The following is a 4,454-nucleotide window of genomic DNA, read 5'->3' as shown; positions in this document are numbered from 1 at the left end:
CTCTTTTTTGTATTACATTTAGCATCTGGTAGAATAACTGATACATCATCAGGATTTGTTAATTGTTAAATGAATATTTTTGTCGTGAATGTAAGTAATAGTTCAAGAAAGAAGTGTTATTATTTTTAAAATTCATGATTGATGGTCAAATGAAATGTAGAGGCAACCCTTGTTATAGTAGTTTGATTTGTTTTAGTCCAAAAGACATTTCTTGTACTCTAATACATGAAGAAGCAAAGTTAGTTCTAGGAATTAGACATGGTTCTTGGTCTCAAGTTGCTTTCATATGTATTTAATTTACAATCCCCTCTAATGTGAAAACAACTTGAGTCACATACCATCTATATGTGAAGGTATGATCAGAGATATGCACAGATTGATATGGAAACAGAGAAAAAGCACATGGAAGGGTAGTGAGGTTAGGAAAATTTAAAGGAGAGAAAGAACATTTAGACTTGAGTGAACTGGGAGAACTGTGAAGAGAGAAAGAGAATATTTAACCCAACTGTTTAGAATATGGAAGTGTGTGTTTACTAACCCACATTAACACACACAAGGAATGACAGCATTAGAATAGCAGTCTTGCTAGGCCTTAGATAAAGCACGGAACATACCATATGAAGGAAACAACACACCTTCGAAGTAGAAAGTACCAAGTGGCGGTCAAGAGAAAATCTGCAGCAATGGGCTACTGTGAGAATATCACTGGGTTTCACTCTTGATGGCTTGTAGGTTTTTATTGAGTTTTTGAAATGAAAATGAGTGCTTTATTTTCTTATGCTGTGTAACACATTTAAAGCAAGCAGAACCAAACACTAAAGAAAAACTTAACCTTTCTGTTAACTACAGAAAAAACTTATTTTTACAAATCCCTGATTCTTTTTTATAGCATATTGATAGTGTTCAGATATAATGAGTTTATTCTGTTATGAATTTATTTGGTGTGTGTTTTAGTGACACCCTATACTAAGTATTCTTCTGGGGTTACTATCCCAGTTCCTCTTACCTGTGACTCTAGGTAAATTATTTATCTTTTCTGTGCCCTGGGCTTCTTATCTGTAAAGTGGGGATAATAATGATAGTCAGATGAATAGCTAACAGTTATTTATTGCTTACTATGTGCAGGCACTGTGCCAAAATCTTTTACACAAATGATTTCTAAATAAAATCTTCAAAAAAATCCTTTGCGGTAAGTACTAGTCCAATCACAATTGTTGAAATGAAGGAAATTGAGGCAAAGAAAATTTAAGAAACACGCCAAAGGTTAGTAAAAATCCTTCTCAAATATTGACAAACACAGTGATAAGTGGACTTTCTCAGAGATCTGGTGGGACAGCAGAAATGGTGGCACCAGAAGGAACATGTTCTGACTCCGTGGCTCATCCGAATACGAATCAAACCCGTAGAACCTCTAGCTTGAATTAACACCACAGCTTCCATGGGGTGAACAGTTTGACTTTCCCTTTGACAAAGGAATTCATCCAGCTGCCAAAACCACTTACACTTATCAATTCCATTGTTTTTCTCTTTTATAATTTATCTAGTTGTAATTTATATCTTTTGTTGCATGCTAATTATAAAAACATCTAATAATAATGAAAGGTATAAAGAAGAAAATTCCCGCAAAATGCTATCACATAGAAACAATCATGGTTAGTATTTTGTCCTACAGTCTTTTATACCTTTCAGCCACACCCAGGAATATTCATGATTAGGATGTATTAGTTTAGTGTACCAAGAAGAAGAGTAAAGCAAGATACAAAGCCTAAGCCCAAGAGTGAAGGGAATCACTTTTTTAGATTATGGTAAGTGTAGATATTTGGATAAAGCTTTTTTGTTTAATTTACATTATTAAGCTCTATGTTTTCTAATACTGTGATTTTATAAGAAACCTATGTGTATGGCATTTTAAAAATATTCCTTAGAAATTTTAAGGTAGGTATTTTCTATTTTAGGTTATGAATAGTTTGTTTTAAAACCATTGAGTCAGCAGGGTGTGGTGGCTCATGCTTGTAATCCCAGTTTAGTTTGAAGCAGGATCGCTTGAGGCCAGGAGTTCGATAACAGCCTGGGCAATACAGTGAGACCCCATCTCAAAAACAAGAAAAGAAACTGCTCAGTCTGTTGTTTGGGTAACCCTCTCTGTTGATCATTCAGAATCAAATTAAAAAGCTTGTATCCTCTTTCTAGAAAAGCATGCATACACACATTTTGCACAATTTCAGGAGGTTTCTAGCACCCCTGAAGGCTCCCACCTTGTCTTCCGCATCTCATCCTTGCACACTGCATTTCAGCCACGCTAGCCCTGCTTTAAGCAGTAAGGAGAGTTCTTGACTGTCAAGATGGCAGCAAGAGTGAAAGCAGATCCCCCGAGCTCCCAGAGAAGCCTCCTGACACACTGCAGTGCCTCCCTCACACTCAGCACATAAGAAACACGATGAACATTATTGCCAGAGCAGCCACCAGTTACCTGTAGCAAGATAAAGCAGACTGGAAAGAAGTAGGTCTGGACTCGAACCCTCTGACTGGGATGGAAGAGGCACTAACAGGACAGATCCATCTGAAGCAGCGAGAGCAACTGCCCACTGGCCAGCAGACCATTATATCTAAAGGGTAGAGCCTCAGACTGCAGGCGATGGAAGGTTAATCAACGTAGAGTCAAGAGTTGCCAACAAGTAGGCAGTGAACAGGGATAGTAGCCAGGAGCAGCTGATGCTTGGACAGGGATCAACAGGCAGCATTAGAAGCCTGCGTCGCCAGGCTGCATTTCAAGGCCAGAACTTTAGTGTCTGTGGAGGTCCAGATGATGACCTAGTTCTAAAAGAACTAAGTTACTAGAAGGTTTGTGGTGAAATAAGTCTAGAATAAAGCATAGACCCCATTACTGGCACCCAAGTACTGACTCCAGTGCACTGAGCTAAAACTTATACCAGCTCTTGCTAAGATCAAGATTGCTCCAAAGGGGAGGTAAATGAAATTGAGGCAGAATGTGAAGTCGAATGACCAAAGCCATAGAGAAGGTACCAAAACCAAGAACTGATCAGGGTGTAATCAACAATACCAAATGGAAAGCACGGCTATGAACGTCTAAGGAGATCATGCACAAGAAGCAGCTTTGGAAGAAAACACCATTAAATGCAGTCCTCCTAGAAGTTAAAAAAAACATTTATGCTTGGAAGTGCTTGATACTTATCGTGCATTTTGTTACAAAAGGAAAAGAGCTAGATACTGATATCTGCTTGTTCAGTTTAATATGTTGAGACATACTGACACCAAGTAAAGGGGGAGGGAGGGTAATTTGGATCTAGAAAGGAAGTTCACACAGGGCTGGCATTTCCAACCCCCATCCTTCTTTCTGCCATCGGATTCCTCCTCCAATGACACCACAGACCTGCTTTATTTCTGTGCAGCTGATGCCCTGTCCAGGCCGATATTTTTCTAACTGACAGTGAGTGTTCTTGCCAAATGCCAGGGCCCGTAGTCACATCTGTTTGTCTCTCCTCTGCAGCTTGACCGAGGCTGCTTGGGAACACATTTTATCCAGGGGGCAGCTTTAACTAGGCCTAATTCTCTGAAAAGCCTCTCCTTGTACTTGCATATAATGAAGAGACCCGTTCCTATTGTCTTCTCTTTAATATGATTGTGTTTGACACTGCCTGCTTCACTCCTGGTCAGCCCGTGTCAAAAGCCAGGTTTTCAGGCAAGGTGGTCTCACTAGGGTGTTTGCTTCTGGTTTTCGTTTGGAGGTTTTTTGAGGGTTTCTTGTTTGTTTCTTTGTTTTTTACATTTTTTTCCTCCAGAGAAAACGTCCACCTTCCCACGACCACATCACTTAAAGGCTAGTTTGCAGCTAACGACGGGGAAAAACCAAATGAAGTCTGTTTACAAAGCCAAACAAAGCAAAAAGACTCCTTTTTGAGTTCTGCTTTTCTAATATTATTAGGAAAAATTTCAGGAGTAATACACAGGAAACCAAGTTTCAAATCATAACTGACAAATCCATAACATATAAAACATGATGTCTTTCTCCTTTCCACTTAAAAGATGTTAGTTTTGATTTGTGTCCTCCTCCTCCCTAAGCAAATGCTCCAATTGAAACAAATATACGGATCTAGTTGATTGGGGACTTTCTGACAATGCCCTACAAAAAAGATCTTCATATTATTTTTTAATGATTTTGGGTCTGATCATAGGACACTGTATTGTCATTCTCAAAACACCACAGAAGAAACAAAAAATGCTGACTGTCACCTTGAGTAGTAATCCAAGTGTTCTGCTCTGCAAAGAGAAATGACTCATTTAGACCGAAGAAACAAGACTGCCTTTGAGACAGTCATTGATTTTAAATTAAAAAATAACCTCTATGTTTTCCATTAAGAGTGACAACTAAATAACAGAGTAGACCTTACTTAGTGCTTTTTGAAACAACTCCATTGCACCTGTCTGAAGGAAGA

This window comes from Propithecus coquereli, unplaced genomic scaffold, assembly GCF_000956105.1.
Source record: "Propithecus coquereli isolate 6110/MARCELLA unplaced genomic scaffold, Pcoq_1.0 Scaffold94, whole genome shotgun sequence".
NCBI lineage: Eukaryota > Metazoa > Chordata > Mammalia > Primates > Indriidae > Propithecus > Propithecus coquereli.
This window is presented reverse-complemented; position numbering follows the sequence as displayed.